Source organism: Hemitrygon akajei, unplaced genomic scaffold (assembly GCF_048418815.1).
Source record: "Hemitrygon akajei unplaced genomic scaffold, sHemAka1.3 Scf000113, whole genome shotgun sequence".
NCBI classification, from domain to species: domain Eukaryota; kingdom Metazoa; phylum Chordata; class Chondrichthyes; order Myliobatiformes; family Dasyatidae; genus Hemitrygon; species Hemitrygon akajei.
This window is the reverse complement of record NW_027331999.1, coordinates 730811-754615: the sequence shown is the minus strand read 5'-3', so window position 1 is coordinate 754615 and position 23805 is coordinate 730811. Positions and strand designations below refer to the sequence as shown.

The window sequence follows — 23805 nt, the reverse complement described above, 5'->3', positions numbered from 1 at the left end:
TCACACCGCGACTAGGTTGTGTTCTGTTTGGAGTCTATGGATGTGTTCACTAATTGCAAGTCAACCCTGAGACGAATACCAGGAATGTCTGACAACAGACCGAGCTGAAACCAATCACGTGAAAGTGACAGTCTCAGCCCATCGTGCGTTTGCAGTGAAATGTGCAAACCCTTTCTGAAGAGTGTCGTTCTCCGTGACGCCGCTCGCTGCTCCATTCTGTAGACACTGAACCATTTCAGCAACGACCAAGGACTGATTACTCACAGTCACTCACACCGGGTGGTCCGGAAGAAAAGCCATTGCGTTGACTGTACTGCTGAGCAATGACTGGGACGGGTGAAGCATCGAGGAGGCGGTGACTTTCCCTGCTACCCATACTGCACTCGGAACTTGGAGGAACACATCGTTTACATTGACTCTGCAGGCAATCCCGTTTCTAATGACACCAGGCGTCTCAGCATCAGATGGATATGCTGCTTGGGTGGAGCCGAAGCAACAACCTTCTCATCAATTTTAGTAAGTCCAGGGAATTAATTGTACTCCCGGGAGAATGCGTCAGGTGAACAAACGCAAATACTCACTGGAGGTTCAAAAGTGTGAATCTATGGAATTTGTTGCCACGGGCGGCAGTGGAGGCCGGGTCACTGGGTGTATTTAAGGCAGAGATTGATAGGTTTTTGAGTAGTCAGGGCATCAAAGGTTATGGTGAGAAGGCGGGGGAATGGGACTAAAGGAGAGATTGGATCAGCTCATGACGAAATGGCGGAGCAACCTCGATGGGCCGAATGGCCGACTTCTGCTCCTTTGCCGTATGGTCTTATGGTCTTCTGGGTGAATAACTTCAGGTTCCTGGGCGTCGACATCTCAGCGGATCCATCCTGGTCCCAACATGCTGACTCGGTCACTGTGCAGACGTCATAATTGTTCATTAATGCGATTTAGAGTGCTGTCGAAGAATCAAATGCATTTCTGTCGGCGTACCTGGACAGCATTGTCAGTCGTTGCGTCACAGTCTGGTGTGGGGCGGGGCTCCAATGCGTAGGATGGAAAGAAGGGGCATAGTGCTGTAGTGACGGGCACGCCTCGCCAATATCATGTTCTCAATACGGTGCCAAAAGAAGGCTGGGTGCATTATTCAGGACCATCACCAGACCAAACATGCCCTCTACATATTTCTACCCACGCGGGTGGGGAGTGGGGGAGTGTGGCGTGGGGTGGTGGATGTAGAGGAGTCTGAAAATAGAAAATCACATTTTTATAAAGAGCCGCTTTTTCTGCTCAACTTAGACATTTCTCAACACATGAACACATTAACTCTCCCTAACAATTCCCTTATTTAATTTATATTTATTTTATTTATTGTAATTTATAGTGATGTACAGAAAATTTAAAAAAATCCTTAGTGAGAGTTAACATTGGATCAGAGGATGGGAGTTATATACAGACCTCTAGCAGTTGACTTTGAGTACAAATGACAACGGGAGATGCACAAGGCATGTGAAAATGGCAATATTACGATGGTCATTGTAGGATCTCCACATGCAGGTCGTTTGGGAATGCCTACTGAATGGTTTTTTAGAGTACATTGTGGTTGAGCCCATTAGGAAAAGGCAGTTGTGGATTGTGTGTTGTGTTGTGCTTTGACCAGGTAGATTAGTATACAGGAATGCTTCAGAGACAGTGATTGTAATGTGATCGATTTTATCCTGCAGTCTGAGAGCGAGAATCTAAAATAAGACGCGTGAGTATTCCATGCAGTAAGTGGAACTGCAGTAGCACGAGTGAGGAGAATAGAAAGGTGCAAACGGTTAATATTATTCTCAAAGCCTGCATGTACAATACAACTCTGATATTTGTCTGCTCCAGACAGCAGTTAAATACCGAGAGACCATCGGTTTTCATGAAAGTACAACCATCAACCCCGGCACGAGAAAAGAAAAGAAACAAATCTCGCAAACCCCAAAATGCCTCTCCTCCGCAGCAAAAAATATACAGCGAAAATAGCAGTCCCCCAACACATCACTGGCAGAAAGAAAGTCCGTGAAGATAACAGTCCTCGACCCCGTCACTCGCATGGAAACACAATAGCAATAACAGTTCCCGACCACGTCATTCGCAGAGAAAATAAATCACGGGCGATAACAGTCCTCGACTCTGTCACTCGCAGAAAACCACAGCGACCTAAGTCTAGGGCTGGCCAAATCGATTGGAAAGGGGAACCAGCAGGGTTTATGGCAGCTCCAGCAGGGTTGGTGTTCTAGGGGCAATTGGAAAGGCGCAGGATAGATGCATCACAAATAAGAATAAATATTCGATAGGGAGAATGAGGCAACAGTGGCTGACACTGGAAAGTAAAGGCAGCATAAAGGCAAAAGTGAGGGCTTATAATATAGCAAGCATTAGTGGGAAGCTGGAGGTTTGGGATGCTTTCAAGATACAAAAGAAAGCAAATAAAATTTGATGAGAGCAAAAATTAAATGGCTAATAATAGAGAAAATATCATTTATTCGGACATATGAAGAATAAAAGGGATGCAAGAGTAGATGTCAGAAAGCTGGAAAATGACGCGGAAGAAGCGGTAATGGGGGGAAAAGAAACGACGGACGAACTGAATGAATATTTTGCTCTGTGGCAGACTCCAGCATAATGGCACCGATGAACATGTGTCAGAGGGCATCAGTGAGAGTGGATGTTATGACTCTGGAGAAGGTGCCTGTGAAGCTGAAAGCCCTGAAGCTGTATGTCAACGGGACCAGTTGGACTACACACCCGGGTTCTAAAAGTGGGAACTGAAGATTCTCGAGGCAATAATAGTACTCCTTCACGTATCATTACATTCTGGAATAGATCCTGATGGTTGGAAAATTGGGATTGTCACTCCATTCTGAAAGAAAGAAGGGAGGTTAAAGAAAAGAAAATATAAGAAAGGTAGGCTGACTTCAACGTGTTCAAAAACTCAAAAGATTCAAACACATTGAAGATCAAAGACAGTTGAGGAGAATGGGAGAAGATTTGTCAAATAGATCATCGTGTGGTACGGTGATGCACATTGGAAGGAAGGAAAGATTTGGGCACCGATGCTCAAAATTTCTGTTACTGTCAACAGCTAAGCGAGTAAAAGATGACCTGATTTCCAAAAGGCATAAAGTTAAAGATGACACATTTCTTTAATATTTTAAGCAAGATTACTTTTTTTTTATTTCCATCTTTTACAGTTTCAAAATAAGATAAAAGGAAAAGGGGCCGAAGCAAAGGTTTGGGCCACCTGCATGGTCAGTACTTAGTAACACCCCCTTTGGCAAGTGTCACACCTTCTAAAGGCTTTCTGTAGCCAGCTGAGAGTCTTTCAATTTTTGTTTGAAGGATATGCGTCCATTCTTCCTTGCAAAAGTCTTCTCGCTCTGTGAGATGCTTGGGCCATCTTGCATGCACTGCTCTTTTGAGGTCTGTCCACACATTTTTGATGATGTTTAAGTCGGGGGATTGTGAGGGCCATGGCAAAATCTTCAGCTTGTACCTCTTGAAGTAGTCCTTTGTGGATTTTGAGGTGTGTTTAGGATAATTATCCTGTTGTAGAAGCCATCCTCTTTTCGCCTTCAGCTTTTTTTACAGATGGTGTGATCTTTGCTTCAACAGTTTGTTGGTATTTAATTGAATTCATTCTTTCCTCTACCAGCGAAATGTTCCCTGTGCCACTGGCTGCAAGACAAGCCCAAAGCATTATGATTCACCATTTCCGTTACAGAAAATAAATCAAGTACAACCCTCACTTCAGGTGCAGTGCGACGGTGGGTGCTGAACATTGATGGAGCTGCGATGGCCGAGTGGTTAAGGCGTTGGACTTGAAATCCAATGGGGATTCCCCGCGCAGGTTCGACCCCTGCTCGCAGCGCTCACACTACAAGCAGCAGCGTGTAGTTTGCCAATAAAATTTAACACCCTGGATGCTGTCTGAGCGCTGGCCCAAAATGTGTTCAGTTGACAATCAGCAGTTGCCTTGCAAAATACCTGATCCACCCATCGGCGCCCTCACTGAACGAACAAATTGCAGCCTAAATATTCTCATTGCAACCCGTTGTCCGGTGACGTCACGTCGTCAGCCACATACAGTAAGGGCAGCTCATTAAGAGGGACGATAATTGACTGTCATGACACCGCCGATGAAAATTCTTCCAACCTGCAAAGGAGCAACGTCGACACATATGGCACCGGATATCAGGTTTGAACCTGGGTGTCTAAGGTTATGAGACAGAAACACACACTCAGCGGTTCAGGAACAGCTTCTTCCCCTCTGCAATCAGAATCACGAATGGACTTTGAAGCTTAGAACACTACCTCACTTTATTAATATACAGTATTTCTGGTTTTGCATATTTTTCATAATCTATTCAATATGTAATTGATTTACTTGTGTATTTATTATTATGTTTTATTTCATTTGTTGTTATTATTATTATTTTCTCTCTCTGCTAGATTATGTATTGCATTGAATTGCTGCTGCTAAGTTAACAAATTTCCCGTCACCTGCCGGAGATAATAAACCTGATTCTGATTCTCTGTTCAACACGGTACTTTCCCGATTCGATTTTCATTAACGACATGGATTTCGAGGCACTGAGTTCTGGTACCGTATCCAGCACAGATCTATAGCCGGTAACACGTTCTTCAATAAATCCTGTTCCCTCGGCTGGGCAGATTCGAGAATTTGTGGAGTTGACATCCCATATTTCTGTCAGTTCAATTCTCGCAGCATTTTTAGCTGAGAATGTATATCAGATTATGAGGTCCTGATTCAGTACTTCAACGCAAAACATTGAAAATTTCTTCCACCACACACCTCTCACACCCGCATATGCTGGTCGACGTCTTGAGTTTCTACTGCACGAAAATAACCGACAGTGATTCAATTCATCTGTATCTGGTGACGGGTCTAACCGAGGGGATCATGCATTATACGCAATTGGTGATTACCTCAAAGTGAACTCAAATTTATATTTATGCGCACATCTATGTGTACGCACAAGCGGAATGAAAAATGTACTTGCTGATGGGTGGGGACAGGTGGAAACTAGCCAAATCGACATGCCAATACAGTTTATTTAGCGACGATATTTTTACTTTGCAACCGAGTGTCTAACAATAGATTCTGTGTAGAAACAGGACGATTGATGCCGGTGTGTTCTACAACTGTACGGATGCAGAGCTCCTCGCTTCGTTCACCAAGGGACTTCCTTACGTTAGACAGCGGACGATTTATCGCACTGAGCAGAATCCTTGCGTCCAAATCAGACAACAACACACATAAAATTTGTGTCTGTTGTTGTTTGAATTTCCAGCATCTGCAGATTTCCTCGTGTTTGCAATCCAAATCAGAACTAACTTTGGAATTTTAAGAATTAATGGCGCTAATTTAATGTTAATTCCCTTTATAATTGAAGAAACTGGGAGAATGGCATCAATAAGTAAAACGTGCTCCTGCTCCCTCTATTAAAGGGAAATGTGTAAACGCATGAACCATTTCTCCTCCTCAGTACAAACGGTGATAATACTTACGAGTCCTGCAGCGTTCGGGTTTAAATGAAGGGACGGAAAGATCCACTTCGTTTTGTCGGTGAGATGAGTTACTCTGGTGGTCAAAAAAACGCTGGGAGGAAAACAGTGGCCGAAAGTGAACATGAAATTGATAAATTGCCGTGTAACTCTCTCTCTCTAACTGCCTTTCAAATATCCCTTGTTCTGTCTACGATGTGACTCTCTCCCCTGCCTCACATCCATCTTCCTCTCTCTCTAACACACCCATACACACATTCTCTCTCTCTCTCTCTCTCTCTCTCTCTCTCTCTCTCTCTCTCTCTCTCTCTCTCTCTCTCTCTCTCTCTCTCTCTCTCTCTCTCTCTTTCTCTCTCCACATCTCACTCCCTCACTCCCACACTTTTTTCACAAGTTGAAGCGAACGGTTAGCTATCAATATTCGTGTTCAGTGAAAGGAAGCGTGAATGCAGTGGGACGTTTATAGATTTTCCTTTACAAGACAGCTCGGGTGGAGCGCAGGGGAGTGGGTGTAAACTGGTGCTGAAATGTCGGTGCGAACAGGTAATATGACATGAAGGAGTAGCGATTTTTTAAACAAATCTGTTCCTGGACTTTGGTTCAGTGCTCCGTTAAGACATGACCACCATGTGAAATTTCGGTTAGCTGAAAACACTTGAATTGTCAACTTATAAAAATATTTCCATATTCAATAAGATGTGTTGTTCAGCCGCGGCTGGGAGAGGGGAGATTGAGATTGTGACTGATTCGCTGAAGTGGGCAGCACGGTCTCTGAACGCGAAAAGCTTTCGCCGTTTCATATCACTCACAGTACAGACTCCCCATTGCTCTCTTGTCTAGCGAGCGATCCCGCCTATTGCCATAGACAAATCGGTTCGCTGACCTCCCGTCAAATCAACCTCGCCAATTGTCACTGACGCGGCGTCATGGTCCGACATCAACCAATCTCGTCAAAGTAAGTGCAACTACCTAGCTCCCATTCGTGTATGCAGATGTCAATCCAACTTGTTATCCAATTGCGGAAAGGGTTTCACCCGAGTTGCTCCCTCCCACAGACTCTGACTGCCTCTGCCTCCCCAAAGTCCCGTCAATACTGAGCAAAACTCAGAACAATGTCCCATTATATAACATTCATATCCATATGCTTCTGATCGAAGCTGGGACGCTGTCAGGGCGTCGAAATAAAGGCGGGCGACAGAAGTTTATCTCCTCTCACCTGGGGAGACGGTAGAAGATTTGCTGGGGGACACCGACCGATTTTTGACTCGCAACTGCGGTATGGGGAGGGGGGAGGATTGAGAAAAAGTCTGGGCCAGCCTGATCTTATTGAATGGCAGGGCTGGCTGAAGAGGGCTAGAGACTTGCCCTTCTCTCTGTTGTCTGTCTGTTTAAAGAAAAGGAATAAACAGGCCTTTCTTGGGTCTGCATGCTCCCCCGTGGATATAATAGTTCGCAATCTATGTCATCAGTTTGCCTGAGGAATCTTTTCCAAGTCTGAAACTGGCACAAGATTGATATCTACCGTTTGTTAATGATGCAGAATTGTACAATTTATGTTCTGCGTACTGTCCGTCTTTTCGAGCCTGCAATGACTCTGCAAGTGTTTCATTGTACCTGTCCCTCACCGTCCCCGTGCACACGGCAATAAACCCGGCTGGACCTGACAATACTCACTGAGATTTGAGCAGTGATAACCCCGGGCAGATGAGTCAAGGTGATGTCGGCAAACTGAGTGAGTAGGACCAGAGTCCAATATGGGAAATGTATGGTCACCCTCTTCTACAGAGAGACAGCATCTCTGCGTGGATGAGGTGCTGTGAGGAGTGAAGAAGATCAAATCTACATTGTATCGATAGCAAGTTATTGTCTGTAAGACCTCGCACAGTTATTTCCAGCTTTATTGAGACAGCACCTGCGATATGTTTCTCAATGTCATCTTCTGCTCATATATTTTGTGGTTTTATGGTGCTGAATCAGGCGGATGCAGGTTAAGCATAGACAGGAATCGGGTTGTTGTGGAAGCAAGTTAATACACAAAATAATTTAAAATAAGCACATTAAATTACAGCAGGAAATATCTTAATTCCCTGACCGGGAATCGAACCCGGGCCGCGGCGGTGAGAGCGCCGAATCCTAACCACTAGACCACCAGGGAAACTGATAATTTTCTGACTACAGCAATAGACAACTACCAAACCAGCAAAATATGAAACAAAACCTATACATGAATAATAATGAATTAATGTGATAAATATTGTCACGAATCTATTGCTCAGCAATTTGCAGACCGCGTGTTCACCCAGTGCTTCTGGTTAAGGAACACTCTGGACTCTGAATGAATCAGCGGGAAACACTCTTTCTCCGGTGTCTTTATAAAGATTGTGACATTTAGATTCTCTTATGAGCCCTGGGTCATTTTTGTTTCTGTCCTCGCCTCGAAACAATTCAGTAGTCTGCCCCCGATTCCCGCGACATTGTCGCCGATACATCTGGTGTCTTGTTCCTCACCCTCCGCCTGGGTAGAGGTAGGAGAAAGAAAATCAGACTCCAGAATGCCCGAAATACGGTCTGGGGATGGAATGCTCGGCTTTTTGATCGTGTTGTAACCGTGGTCGAGTGTGCGGGAGCCGCTGGTACAGAGGATGAATTGCTGATGATAAATAAGCCTAGAATTCTTTAAATAAGCCTCACAGAAACCCCGCAATGATCTGAAAGTCCTCAGGGTAGGCAGTTCCTTGTTTGCTGATCGCGGCACTCAGTACATGGTATGCTTGCTAAACATCTGCTCTGGCGGTATGTGAAGCGCCGTCCGGATCAATGAGGGGAACCTCTCGGTAAGCAGCACCGACAGAACTCAATCATTGGATGTTGTGATTGGGAGAACAAGGGTACGGCAAGACCGCTATATACGGAGAGCATGAAGAGTTAGTTATGAAACATCACCGCCGTTCCACCGCCCCCACCCCACCCCCAGCACCACAATACCTTCTTATCTTCTCCGAACGGTGGATCGAGAATCCTTCCGGCTGTTCCACCGAACTGAGCCATGTCTCCATGAAACAGAGAAGACAGCAGCCCCTCATTTCCCTCCGAAACTGCAATGTTGCACTTACATAATGTATCTTGTTTTCAAGTCATTGGCCTTTGGCTAAGAAGATGCCGGGTAGAGGATGCTTCATCGTCCTTCGATTTAGTCTGGCTTTAAGTCTTCCGAACCGACCTCTTTTCCGGCAGTGGTAATGGCTGACCTTCGCTGATCGCTGAAAGGTGCCGCACCTGTATTACCGAGAGTTAAGTCCATCTGGTCCTTCAGCAGCTCGTTAAACTGCCGATTAATTTAGACAGATCAACAGTACATTTCTTAAAGGGAAACTAGGGGTTTCAGATTGCAGCCACAGTGGTTCAGCTGAAATACGTCCAGACATTTTGCGAGCTGTCGGCAATACGTCGCGTGTATCGCCAGTGCCATCGTGGATCTTTGGGTTTATAAACAAATCTCAACTTTCCTAAAGCCTTATCAATAATGTAGACATCCCGCTCTTACTGGAGCCTACAAAATGCATCACCTCGCACTTTATCTCTCTCCTGTCTATCCCCCTCCCGCTTTCTACCGACACCAAACCCCCGACTCCGATCTCTCTCCCCATCGAAAATCTTTCACCAACCCCCGATCTCTCTACACACCAGATTCCTCGACTTCCCCGGCCTCCCTCCACATGGTCTTTCTCTACCCTCCTCTATCTCTCGCTACCTCTCCTGCCTCTGTCCCCGCTCTCTTTCTCCCCAGTCTCTATCTCTCGTCTCTCTGGGCAGAGTCGACTCCTTTCCCCGGTAATAACTTTTCTCTGCATTGACTGTTCATTGAGTATCATGGAGTGAAGATGGCGTGTGAATCTACGTGCTTAGTTAGTTGAAATAATAAAAATTACTTGTTGGCAAATGCAGATTCTCTGCTCCTCACTGATCATTATTACTGGGGGTGATTCTTGTAACAGTGGCGTCCATCAGTAAAGTTGCCCACTAGCAGGTCCCGCCCTCTGCACAGTGTTACCATCAGGATGGAGATACAGAAGCCGGAAAGCTCAGGCTGAACGACTCAGGAACAGACACTTCCCCTCCGCCACCTGCAGCTCATCTTTTTTTTTATCTCTAAATTTATTTATACTCTGTTTCATTGCACTGCTACAGTAAAGTAAAAAAAAAAAATCACCACAATCCCCGATGATATTAAATCTGGTTCTGATTCTGATTCAGATGAAGGGAGATGTGTTAGTTTGAACTTAAATTAGTTGAAAAGCTATCAGAACCTCGTGAGACGATGGGCTGTACTGTGCTGTAATATTCTATGCTCTATGCTCTATCTAGGTACAGTATCTCACTATTTAAATCCAATCGATTAATTATTTAAAGCTACGACGCCTTCCTTTTCCAGATTACTCTCAATGCGTCTGATAATAGTGCAGGAGAACTTAAACAAAATAGGCCATAAATGTGAGTGCCGACCGCAGCATGATATCGATAGTTTTGCTTGGAAAGGACTCGTCAGGAACTACGAAATGAGGTGTTGAGACTACCCTGGTCATGGGGTATAACAAAAAGTATCTGGATAAACAGGAACATTAACGATAGTCATTATGGGCCAGTGCGTAGGAGGTCATGTCTGACCAATCTCACAGAGCTTTACGAGGTAGATACCAGGAATGGTGTGGAAGGCAAGGCAGTGGATGCCGTCTAACAGGGACTTCAGCCTGGAATTTCTCAAGGTTCCGTAGGGGAGGATGCTCGAAAAGGTTATGTCGTTTGTCTTTCACGATGAGGTAGCAAATTGGATTAGCCATTGGCTATGTTGGGGAAGCTAGAGAGTGGTAATAGATGGGTGTCTCTCTGACTGGGGACCTGTGATGAGTGGAGTGTCCCAGGGATCGTTGCTGTGCCTATTGTTGTTTGTCATCTGTATCAATGATCTGGATAATAATGTCGGTAACTGGATCAGTAGATTTGCCGATGACAACAACATAATGGGTGTAGTCCACAGCGAGAAAGAGTACCGGAGCATGAAGCGGAATCTGGCCCAGCTGGAAAAATTGCTGAAAAATAGCGGATCGGTGTTAACGCAAACAAGCGTTGGATTTTGCACTTTGGAAGGACCAGCCAGGGTTGGTCTGACACAATGAGAAATAGGGCATTGAGGAGTACGATCGAATAAACGAATCTGGGAATGCAGGTCCATAATTCAATGGAAGTTGTGGCACAGTTAGACAGGGTCGTAGAAACAGCTTTTCGCACGTTGGCCTTCCTAGACCAAAGTACTGAGTACAGGAGTTGGGACGTTACGTTGCTGTGGTTTCAGGCTTTATTGGGGCCCAATTTGGAATATTGTGTGCGGTTGGACTCAACTACCTGCAGGGAACATGCAAATAAGACTGAAAGAATGCAGAAGAAAATATTGCACGGCTATTGCCGGGACTGAATGTTTTGAATTAAAGGGAAAGTTTACATAAGTTAGCACTTCATTTCCGAGCGGGTAGAAGACTGAGGGGAGATTTGATAGAGGTATACAACATTATGACGTGTATAGAGAGTGTATATTCTCCAATGGCCTGCGATGGTTTTGAAGGAAGACAAGTATTTGCTTTGCCTTCGCTGCGATTTTAGTTTGTGCAGTTTTGAATGTTTCATTTATTATTGATTTCGGAAGGAGACACGGATACCACACCGGCCATGTGGAATCAGGGTTAGATGGATCGAAATGTGAGCGTATCTACACCAGTTACGATAGAACTACGATTCACAGGTAAATTGGCATTAGGATAAATTGGTGTGTACTTAATTTGGGAAATTGGAATTGGCATTTTTGAAGGCTGGTTCTTTTAATAAGCACCAGGAGCTGCTGCTGAACACTGTGAAATGCTGGTTTTAAGTTGTAGGGTTCCATTCGAAAAGATTGTTTTGAAGTCATTGTAGCATCTTCCCTGTAATATGTAAATGACAGGTCAGTTCAGAAAACGCTCTGGTGCAGTCAGTCGCTCAGCGGTTTGTTTATGTCGTCAGCCCTAATTCCATAAATTATCCAGGTGTTGCTGTGTGATCAGATTAAATCGGTTATTTCCCTCAGCCCTATTTCTTGCAGCACTGCAACTGCAGACTCGCAATAGAGTTGTAAAGTGTACCGAAGTTTCGACTCTCCATGCGGAACACGGCTGCCCTTTGTCTTCCAGCCAGAATTCACTCTGTCTACTACATCATCTGCCTTCTGTTAGGAAGCCAATTCCGAATCAACGCAACCAGGTTTCCCTCGATCCCATGGCTCCTGACTTTCTGAATGAGTCCACTATGGGGAACTGATCAAATGCCTGACCAAGATTAATGCACCCACATCGACTGTCCTGATTCTTCTGTTTGTTTTAGTTTCACTTTTTCAAAAAATTCAATCTGACCCATAAAGGACAACATGTTATGTTGTCTCTCCGTAGCAGACTACGTTTCTCCAAATACTCATAAGTTCCTTCTTCAATAATCCTCTCCAGTAGTTTACCCACTACTGTTATAAGACTCCCTGGTCTATAATTCGAAAAACTATCCCTATTATCTTTTGTCAACAAATGAATAACATTTTCCACCCTCCAATCATCTAGTTCTACTTCTGTGGCCAGCGAAGACACAAATAACCTGTCCAAAAGCTCAGCAATATCTGATCGCCTTCCAAAATTACCTGGACTATGTCTCTTCCGGTATCGGGGAATCATCTATTACAAAAACTATATCCCTTCTGGCACCGTGGGATCATCTGTCATAATGTTTTCCAAGTTTCTAGTGCATCCTCTTTTCAGCGTCGGCATGTTCGAGCATATCTGCCTTTTGATGCTGTGTTCACATTGATCAATGTATTCAGTGAGGAGCTTCACCGCCTCCTTGGACTCCAGGCACTAGTTTTCCTCTTTTACCTCTGACCTGCCCACACTCTCCCCAGTCTCCTCCTGTTCTTCACAGTGCAACTCGTCAAGGATTTCTCAGATCCTACTATCACTCTTTTTAAGTCCATTCTTAAATTCCTTCTTGTCTGCATTGTGACTTGCTATAGGTTTACCTGATCCTTTCTTCCTGTTCTGTATCGTTCTTTCTTCCTCTTGACGTGTTGTTCCAACTTTCTTGTCTCCAAGGGTTACTTTACATTGTCATCCTTTCCCTGCGTCACTGAGACAAGCCTATACTGAACCCCGTGTAAGTGCTCCCTAAACAATCCCCACATATCTGTTGCGCAATACCCCGAGTGCATCATTTCCCAATGTACGTTCCTAAACTCCTGCCAGGCAGCACCATAATACCCAGACCCTCAATTAAACACATTCCATACTCTCTTGTCCTATCCCTGGACAAGGTAAAAAGAGGGGAGTTCTGTCCTATTGTTCTGAAATGCTGGCCCAGCGAGAGATCTATCACTTGACCCGTTTCCTTTTCTAATATTAGATCCAGTACGCACTGTTCGATAGTGCGCCTGTCGACATAGTGGCATGAATCCTTCCTGTACACATCTGAGAATTTATGCCATAATCAAACCTTTTACCCTGGGGAGATGCCAAAGAATATTGTGGCAGTTACCCATGCCAATAAAATGGGAAATGCCCAAGTCCCGCTTCCCGATCGGTTCCTCATTGTTTCCGTTGCAGGGACGGCTGTATAGAATACTCCAAATGGGGTTATCATGTTTCTGTGTTCGTCTCCCAGTCTATTCACAAACGAAAGCTCCACGTTGTCCTCCCTTTCTGCAGCTGCAATACTATCCCTGGTTTCCCATCTCACTCCCTTTACTCTCTGTTACCCGACGCTGTCCATTTTGAAACATCTAAAACCCGGAAAGTCCTGAAGCCATTCCTGCCCTTGTGACAGTCGAGTGTCTGTGATAGTTTGGAACATACTTCAACCAAAGTGACAATCAGGCCAGCAGCAATGAACGTTTGTATTGCTATCCACCTGAACTGTATGAAGTCAGCTGTCTTCCGCCAAATCTGCATTTCCCGGATGACCAGGCACATGATTGTTTGAATTCACGCCTTTTTTTTTTTTACCAAACCTGTTCATTGTAAAACGGCTTTATTTGAAAACTCCGCTGAATTGTCATTAGACACGGGAGTTATCTACACAGATGGCCATTTAATGTAAACACATACTTCATACCATTCCTCAGCTCTTCTCTGAATTTCCTCTGTGTCAGTGTATAGATGCAAGTATTGGTGCACATGCTGAGAACTTGCATCATTAACCCAAACTGCTGTAGGATGTATACCGGGGAACTGAAATATCTGTCCTCGTAAAAATAGTTTTGCGCTTGCCATTTTAGAGAACGGGCAACATAGGGCATCCAAAATAATATGAAATTAGCTGATATAGAAAACAGCAAAATCATCGATTTTCTGCGTTTTTCCACCTCGGCATCTTTCTGATTGTCGCTGCTGTGCCGAAGCCTTCTGCGGACTCTATTTGCAACAACGATATGTCTTACGGTTAATCCGTTAAACGCCAGGGTTAAGCCGATTGGTAGCAATGGTGTTAAAATGCTCTGCAGTAATGCGTATCCTCTCCACACGGGTGAAGTAGCGTATTCATATGTGGTGGTGCACCGCCACGGCGTGTTGTCAATGATAACGTAAGGTTCAATGGCAAAGTAAAACGGGGCACATCTCCCACAGCTCACTATAACCACTGTCACGATAACCACCGTTGCTGTTCTCTCGGTGCAGTATCGTTCCCGCAGCTTTCGGCAACATATTGCGATAAAGCGATCGAAGGTAAAACTGATCGTGAACCAAACAGAACAGTCCCGCGTCACAGCCGCAAATACAAGTGTCAGAGCGCATACAGGAGTGATGAGCAGGGATCTGGAATAAATGTAGATATTGTTGGTCTGGTCCAGTAAAGCAACAACGATAACCACCATCAGATCCGTTGTTGCCATTCCAACCAGGTAACGGGTGATGCATTTGGAGAGTCCGCATTTTCCTCGAGAAAGGATCACAATCGCCGTTAAATTAACTGCAAGAAATTTGGAAACAAAATAGAAATATGGTCAGCTCCCTGAATGCCTCCTTCCTACCGATGCTATGCAGGGTATGGTCTGTTTGGAAGTGGAAAGCGGGAATCCAGTGTGTGTGGTCTCTGTCGCTGCACTCCGGCTGGAGGACAATGACGGATGTGAGTGTCAGTGGATTGGCGACCTACCCACAGTTTAGAGCGAACCGGTGAACGGAAGATCGTAAACAAAATCATTTCTATTATTAGGGACGAAATAGTTGAAGGGATTGTTTGCAACGGTGACAAAGTGTAATCACAAGATACAAAACATAATTTATCATTTACTGACTTGTGTAAGAACAGATCTGCGTGTCGAAAATAGACTGGACCGTCATTTAAGTAAGCTGCCACGTTGTTATAAGGTCGAAGTGTCTGCACTGATACAGACTCGGACCTAGAAAAGCAGAGACCAGCATCACTTCAGAAAGCCTAGCGAGGTAAAATTATGAAACACTGTCAATATCGGCATAAACGTCACTGACAAAAGAAAAATCACTTCGATCAAAGTACGAAAATGAAAATAAAACAATGAGAAGCTGGAATACTCCATTCCGGAAACACGTTTCAGCCGAGGGTAGCATCTGTGCTTAGTAACAGTGCGGATACCGCAGCAGAGTAACGACGGCACCATACATAAAGTAACCATCTCCGGCATCTTACCGGGGACACCAACCGCTACAAGAGTGGGATAGAAAATGGCCGCGATGTAGTAAATAGCCGGATATTCCATATTCGGTCAGAAGCAACGTTCAGCTGCTCAGATGGATTGGTGATCAGTTTAGCAGACTTTTATTGAGGAGAGAGCAATTCCACTGAGGCAATTAGCGTGGCTGTCACGTCAGGGACATTAGTGACAACCAAATGCACAAACACTTACGTTAAACTACTTTTATCACTGTTCCGTGTCATTAATTTGACTCCTCAAGGGATATTGCAATCTACTTACTTTAAAACAAAATATGATTTGAATTTTCCATGTTATTTTCAATGATACCTGGCTTCAGCTATTTAAATAGGATTTTTTTTATATCTGTGTAGCTTTTAAAATAGGCATGCATATTGAAGTCAATTAATTTTGTAACATTTGACAGAGCACATTCGTTTCTGAAATTGAAGGAAGAGGTTTGTTCTGGCAGGGGAAATGAAGAACACTTCTTTATTAAAGGCGAACATTCGTTCATCTTTTCTTTCGTTCGTTCCAGTCATTCCGGGCGGTTTGAACGATGAAAATCACAGTGACAGCTGACATGTGTTACAATAAAATACACTGCACATATTCCTCCAAGCACTTTAAAAGCGCACTTGGGCAGTTTGGCACAAACCTGGCCTCTGGCAGTGAATGACCTGACCACCTCATACCCGTGACGTGCGGTGCAGTCTGTTTAACTTTTAAGATATTCTCAAACCTGCCACAATTCTACCACTATTTGTCCATCCATTCGCTCTTTGAACAAAAGTAGCAAATGAAATCTCTGAACTCTCCACAGGTTCCCAGGCTGTTCTATTATTTGCCACGTAGTTGTATTTTTTCTCCTGATTTACTTTCAGATATATTGCCTTTGGAGTGTCACTATATGTATGTGCAGAACAGCGGATGTGTTGAAGCTCATCTTTCAATCACTCTTGTTCCTGCTCCTGTACTGCACCATTCCGTGCCTATTGTGGTATTTCTAGCGATGGCTTGTAGACGTCGGCTTATGGAAGAAAGTCTTAACGCTCTGTTTCCATTATGAAATTCGTTGTAATTTGGGGCTCTCGATTGAGTCGAGAAAGTATCACCTCTGCTTTCAAGTTTATCCTTCCAAAGTGAATCACTCCGTAATATTCTGGGTTGAACTCCATCAGCAACTTCTCAGCACTGCTCTGCGTCCTGTTTTAATCTGTGATAATCTTCTATGCTCTCCATAATTCCACCAACTTCCACATAACTGAAAATACAATAAACCACCCTTCCACCTGCATATTCACATTGTGGGTCTGCGATGAATGGTGCTACCTGGCAGGAACTTGGGAACGTACATTGGGAAATGATGTACTCGGGGACATGAGCGACAGATATGTGGAGATTGTTTAGGGAGCACTTTCATGGGGTGCAGTATTGGCTTGTCTGCCTTGGTCCGGTCCGTGAACTCCGCATTCCGGTTCACGGTCCAGTCCACATTCTTTATTCCAGGTTTTCCGTTTGTCCCTTGTTCTGTTTGGTGATCTAACTGAGGCACCTGATTCTCATTTTGGGCTGGCTACATAAATAGTTCCTGGGTTCAGCTTCATTGGCTGGCCTGTTCCCTTCCCTTCCTTCTGAAGCCTTGCCTGCGTCCTCGCCTGTATCGCTGTCAAGTTCAACAGCCGGAGCAAGACCGGATCCTTGCTTTGTCTAGATAAGGAACTGTCTATCGTTGTTTGGAACTGTCTCTTTGCGTCCTCGCCTTCGCTGGGTAGGTCCGGCCGTTACCGCTACCTTGAGTTGAAAACTATCTCTCTGTGTTCTGTGAACGAGTCCCGGCCCTACGTCCTGCTCCCTAGGAGGAGTGCTGACTCTGTGTAGAGCCCCGGTCCCAAGTCCAGTTCGCAAGGAGGGCTCCCGGCTCTGTGTTCCATGTCTCTGTCTTCCTGTCCACCCAAGACTAACGCTCCGTTTTCCTGTTCTTCCAAGACCAAGTCAAGCCTTCGGGTTCTTGTCCTTTCCATGTGCCTCGTCCTTTGCAGGAGGTCCATGTCTATTCCTGCAGACCAAGCCTCGAAGAACCCAAGCTTCGCCTAGTCCTGCAGCCAAGCCTCGAAGAACCCAAGTCTCGTCCAGTCCTGTAGCCAAGTCATGTCCTCGCCTAGTTCCGTGGTCCGAACCCAAGTGAGGACCCAGGTTCTGGTTCCTTGTCCAATCTCTGGCTTGGAGTCCATGCCCAGGTTCTTAGTTCTCAGTTCCTTGACCTGGTCCCGCTTTCCTATCCAAAGTCCTAGCCCAAGTGTGTGTTCCTGTCCCAGCTCCTGTCTGTGTCCAGTCCCGTCCCGAAATCTAGTCTAGTCCAGTTCCCCGTACTTCAGTGTCTGTGTATTGCATTTGGGTCCGCTCCCAGCGCCCCCCGTATGACATTGTCTCATTGAGGCAGGGAAAGAATGATAGCGTAAAGTTACCCTGTGTGACAATAAATTTCGAGCAACTCGTCAAGAGGAAGAACGATACTTAAAGTTCAGGAAGGAAGGATCAGGTAGGGTTATGGCAAGTCACAATGCAGACTAAGAAGTATTTAATAATGTACTTCGGAATCAAATGAGGAGTAGGGAAGGCCTTGGCGAGATGCGCTGTGAGGAACAGAAGGAGACTGGAGAGAGTGTGGACAGATCAGATGTAAAAGAGGAAAACTATTGTCTGGACTCCAAGGAGGCGGTGAAGCTCCTCACTGAATACATTGATCAATCTGAACATAGGGTGAAAAGGCAAATATGCTCGAACATGCCGAAGCTAAGAAAGAGCATGCGCTGGAAACTTGGAAAGCATTATGATGGATGATTCCCTGGTTCCGGAAGGGATATAGTCCAGGTGATTTGGGAAAGTGAGCGAAGGTATTGCTAAGCTTCTGGACAGGATATTTGGGCTGGCCACGGAAATAGATCTAGAAAGGTGAAGCATGGTAAATGTTATTCCGTTGTTGACGAAAGATAATGAGGATACTTCTTGGAATTATAAACCCGTGAGTCTTACATAGGTAGTGAGTAAACTATTGGAGAGGTTTATTGAAGATGGAACTTATGACTATTTGGAGAAACGTAGTCTGGCTACGGAGAGTCAACATGGCATATTGCCTTTTATGAGCCAGATTTAATTATTTGAAAAAGTGAAAATAAAACCAAAGGCAGAGTCAGAACAGTCGATGTGGGAGCATTAATTTTGGTCAGGCGTTTGATCAGTTCCCATTGTAGATTCACTCAGAATTTCAGGAGGCAAGGGATCTAGGGAAACCCGGCTGCGTTGATTCAGATTTGGTTTGCTAACAGAAGGGAGATGACGTAGTAGATAGAGCGAATTCTGGCTGGAAGACAGTGGGCAGCCGTGTTCCACCTGACGAGTCACAATTGTGGTACACTTTAGACTCTGGTACGCTTTACAACTCTGTTTGGACTCTTCAGTTACAGTGCTCCGAGAAACAGGGCTGAGGGAAATAACCGATTTAATCTGAACACCCAGCAGCAGCTGGAAAAATTAATGGAATTTGGGCTGACAACGCATATCACTGAACTATCGACTGCACCGATGAGTTATCTTAGCAAACCTGTCATTTACATATTACAGGGCAGATGCTACAATGAATTTAAGCAATCTTTGCCAGTGGAGGAGTACAACTTAAAACCAGTATTTCGACATGTTCAGCAGCAGCTTTCGGTGCTCATTAAAAGAACCAGCCTTCCAAAATGCCAATTCCAAATTCCTAATTCAACTATACAACAAGTGATCCGAATGCCAATTTACCTGTGAATCGTGGTTTTACTGTATCAGGTGTAGATACGCTCAAATTTCGGTTCTTTTGATCCTATATCCACGCTGCCAGTGTAGAATCCGTGTCTCCCTCTGAAATCCCTGCTTGCATTTACACTGTCCATCCGCCTCATATTGTTGTGTACCTCTATCAATTCTCCCCTCAGTCTTCTACCCCCTCGGGATTAGTGCTAACATAGGTAATCTTTCTTTTTAATTCAAAACATTCAGTCTTGGCAATTGACGTGTACATTTTTTTCTGTATTCTTTCAAATTTATTTACACCTGCCCTGTAGGTAGTTGAGCAAAACCGCACACAATATTGCAAATTAGGCCCCAATAATGTCTTAAGCAAGATCAACATAACATTGCAACTCCTGTGCTCTGTACTTTGGTCTATGCAGGCCAATGTGCGAAAAGTATTTTTTTTACGACCCTGTCTAACTGCGCGGCAACTTTCATTGAATTATGGACCTGCATTCCCAGATTCGTTTATTCTATCGTACTCCTCAGTGCCCTGTTTCTCATTGTGTCAGACCAACCCTGGAAATCTAAAACTCCCACAATATTATTTGGCACGTCCCCAGGGTAAAAGGTTTGGGTCTGGCATAATTTCTCAGTTGTGTCCAGGAAGGATTCATGGCAGTATAAGAAGAAAGGTGGACTAGCGAACGCTTCATACCGGATCTAATATTGGAAAAGGAAATTGATCAGGTGACAGATCTCTCCGCGGGTCAGCGTTTCAGAACGAAAGGGTAGAACTCCCCGACATTTACCTTGCACAAGGTTAGGAACAGGGAGCATGGAATGTATTTAACTGGGGGTCTGCGAATTATGGTGCTACCCGGCTGGAACTTGCGAACGTACATTGGGAAATGATGTACTCAGGGAAATACGCAACCGATATGTGGGGATTGTTTAGGGAGTACTGACATGGGGTTCAGTATAGGTTTGTGTCATTGACGCAGGGAAAGGATGATAGCGTAAAGTAACCCTGGGTGACAAGAAAATTGGAACGAGTCAAGAGGAAGAAAGAAAGATACTTAAGATTTAGGGAGAAAGGCTCTGGTAAGGATATGAAGGGTCACAATGTAGACAGGAAATAATTTAATAATGGACTTAGAAGAGTTAGAAGGGCACTTGAGAAGTCCTTGGCAAAGTTGCAGATGACTGGAGATAGTGTGGGAAGTACAGAGGTAAAAGAGGAAAACTTGTGTCTGGAGTCCAAGGAGGGGGTGAAGCTCCTCACTGAATACATTGATGAAAGTGAACACAGCGTAAAAAGGCAGATATTCTCGGAGATGCCGACGCTGAGAAAGAGGATGGTCTGGAAACTTACTGAGCTTTTATCCAGGATATTTGGGTCTTCACTGGCTACGGAAGTAGAACTAGAAGACTGGAGTGTGGCAAATGTTATTCCTTTGCTGACGAAAGATAATAGGGATACTCCTTTGAATTATAGACCAGGGAGTATTCCGTCAGTAATAGATAAACTATTGGAGAAGATTATTGTAGAATGAATTTATAAGCATTTGGAGAAACGGAATCTGGCTAAGGAGATTCAACAAGGTTTTTTGAGGGACATGTTGTACTTTATTAGCCAGATTGAATTAATTGTAACAGTGAAAAACAAACAGATGGACCAGAACAGTCGATGTGGGTGCATTAAATTTGGTCCGGCGCTTGATCAGTTCCCCATAGTGGACTCATTCAGAAAGTCAGGAGGCATGGGATTGAGGGAAACCTGGCTGCGTTGATAAAGAATTTTCTTCCTAACAGGAGGCAGATGATGTAGTAGACAGAGTGAATTCTGGCCGGAAGGCAGCGGGCAGCCGTGTTCCGCAAGGTGGATCGAAATTTCCATACAATTTACAACTATATTTGGACTCTGCAGTTCCGAAAAACAGGGCAGAGGGAAGTAACCGACTTAATCTGATCACGCAGCAGCAACTGGATAATTTATAGAGTTAGTGCTGATGACGTAGGCAAATCGCTGAGCTGTTGACTACATCACCTCGTTATCTAAATTGACCTGCCATTTGCATATTGCAGGGCAGATGCCAGTTTACGGAATTAGGTCTGATGATGTAAATCAATCGCAGAGCTATTGATTGCACCGCCACGTTATCTAAACTGACGTGCCATTTACATATTACAGGGCACATGTTGCAATGAACGCAAAACAATATTTTCCCATTGAACCCTACAACCAGCATTTCAAAGTGTTCAGCGGCAACTTTTGCTGCTCATTAAAAGCACCAACCTTTCAAAATGCCCATTCCAAATTCCCAATTCAAGTAAGCATCAATTTATCCCAATGTCAGATTACCTGTAAATCGTGGTTTTATCATATAGTTATAACACTCACCCAACAGGCCGGTATATGTCTAGGGGAAAAAGAGATCCAACCACTCACCAACTCCACCTCCCGTACACGCAGGTGCTGTGAGAATCAAGTTTATGCCGCGCGCACACACAGTATCAAACTCACACCAGATACCGTTATGAAATACACTTTAAAGATTTTACTAAAACTAAAAGAGTACTATGCAATAAAACATATATGAAAGAAAAGAAAAAGCAAAAGGCGCCAACTTATCAGAGTTCAGTCAGTTTAGTGCACATCGTTGGAGCTCAACCATCGAACCATTCGACCCCTCGTCACTTACCTCCGACCTCCACGTCCCCGCACCTGGGACCACCCCCGGTGGTCGACCAAGCAGTGCAGCGCACGTCCACCTTCCTCGGCGTCTTCTTCCCGACTCCCCTGAAAAATCCGCGAAAACCCCCAAGCTCCCAGCCTGAGAAGACAAAATAACATTCCCCATTGGTTAACAAATGAATACAATCCCCATATCAGCAAGTCTAAAACTAAACAACTGCGAGAGAAACACTTATCAGACAAGGAAGCATTCCTACACTTAACAAACCAAAGAAGCCATTTTGAGTAACATACACAGTACATTGTACATAGGGTCTAGATACGCTCATGTTTCTATCTATGTAACCGTGAATCCACGTGGCCGGTGTGAAATCCGTGTCTCCCTCTGAAATAATTCATAAATGAAACATACAAAACTACATCAGCTAAAAACGCGGCGAGAGCAAAGCGAACACCTGTGCTCACACTTGTCTTCCTTCAAAACCGTCGCCGGTAAATGGAGAATACAGAATAGAAACTTCCAAAGCAAAAGGCCTCAGCACGTATTCTGAAGAACCAATGATTCACTGTACCGGGACCACTGTCACACCCACCTCCAGCCCGGACCTACTGTCTTTACCGCCTTACTGAAGGAGTGAAGGTATACTCCTGCAGAGTGATACTCCCTTTGTCATCTCACATCTGCACTTCCATCTCCTCATGCTGTAACCATCCATTTTACTCAGTCTCCATGCTTCAGTGTGTGCGAGGACAGAGGGATCGAACAGTATCAACGACTTTCTAGATTGGTCAGTGCTGTGAGACACTAACGTTGTAACCCGGACATGCAGTCAGTCCGGTATAGGGAACCACTGCACAGAAACAGGGTCTTCAGTCCGTCAGGTCCGGGAGGAATTATTTACACTGTCTACTCCCATCGACCTGCACACGCACGGTGGCCATCCATATCCCCCTCATTCGTGTACTTATCCAATCATCTCTTAAACGTTGAAATCGGAATCTCAATTACCATTTGTGTTGGCAGCACTGTCTACATTCTGACGACCCTCTGGGTGAAGAAGTTTTCACTCATCTTTCCCTTAAACATTTCACAATTCACCCTTCTCCTATGATTTCCATTTGTATTCTCCAGCCCAACATCAGTGGAGAAAGCCCGCTTGCATTTACACTCTCTATACGCCTCATAATATTGTATACCTCTATCAAATATCCCCCCTGTCTTCTAACCGCTCGGGAATAAAGTGCTGTCATACGTAATCTTCCCTTTTAAACAAAAAAAAACATTCAGTCCGTCACGGCACTAGCCGTGTAAATTTTTTCTGCATTATTTTAATCTTATTTTCATCTTTCTTCACACAGTATTCGAAATTAGGCCCCAATAAAGCCTTAAACAAAAGCAAAGTAACTTCCAACTCCTGTACTCAGTACTTTGTTCTATGAAGGCCAATGTGCGAATTTTTTTTTTACGACCCTGTCTAACTGTGGTGCAACTTTCATTGAATTATGGACCTGCATTCCCAGATTCGTTTGTTCTATCGTACTCCTCAGTGCCCTATTTCTCATTTTGTCAGACCAGCCCTGTCTGGTCCGCTAAAGTGCAAAATCTAACTCTTGTCCGTGTTAAATGCGATCTCACAGCTTTCAACCCATTTTTCCAGCTGGTCCAGATTCCGTTTCATGCTCCGGTTCTCTTCATCACTGTCGACTACACCCGTAATGTTGCTGTCATCGGCAAATTTGCTGATCTTGTTAACGACATTATCATCCAGATAGTTGATATATCTTACAAATAACAACGGACACAGCAACGATCCCTGGCACACTCCACTCATCACAGGTCCGCAGTCAGAGAGACAACCATCCATTACCACACTCTAGCTTCCCCAACGAATCCAATGGCCAATCCAATTTACTACCTCATCGTGAAATCCAAACGACTGAACCTTCCAGAGCATCCTCCCCTACGGAACCTTGAGAAATTCCTTGCTGAAATCCCTGTTAGACGGCATCCACTGACTTGCCTTCCACACCATTCCTGGTAACTACCTCGTAA

The 23805-nt window shown here is 44.5% G+C and overlaps 2 non-coding genes across 2 annotated transcripts; one reads left to right on the top strand and one right to left on the bottom strand.

Moving 5' to 3' along the window:
* Window positions 1-3810: 3810 nt before the first annotated feature.
* Window positions 3811-3892, top strand: trnas-uga (transfer RNA serine (anticodon UGA)). Its single transcript has one exon. It is a non-coding gene; the product is annotated as a tRNA-Ser (tRNA).
* Window positions 3893-7633: 3741 nt separating this feature from the next.
* On the bottom strand, window positions 7634-7705 carry trnae-cuc (transfer RNA glutamic acid (anticodon CUC)). The gene has a single exon. It is a non-coding gene; the product is annotated as a tRNA-Glu (tRNA).
* Window positions 7706-23805: the final 16100 nt, after the last annotated feature.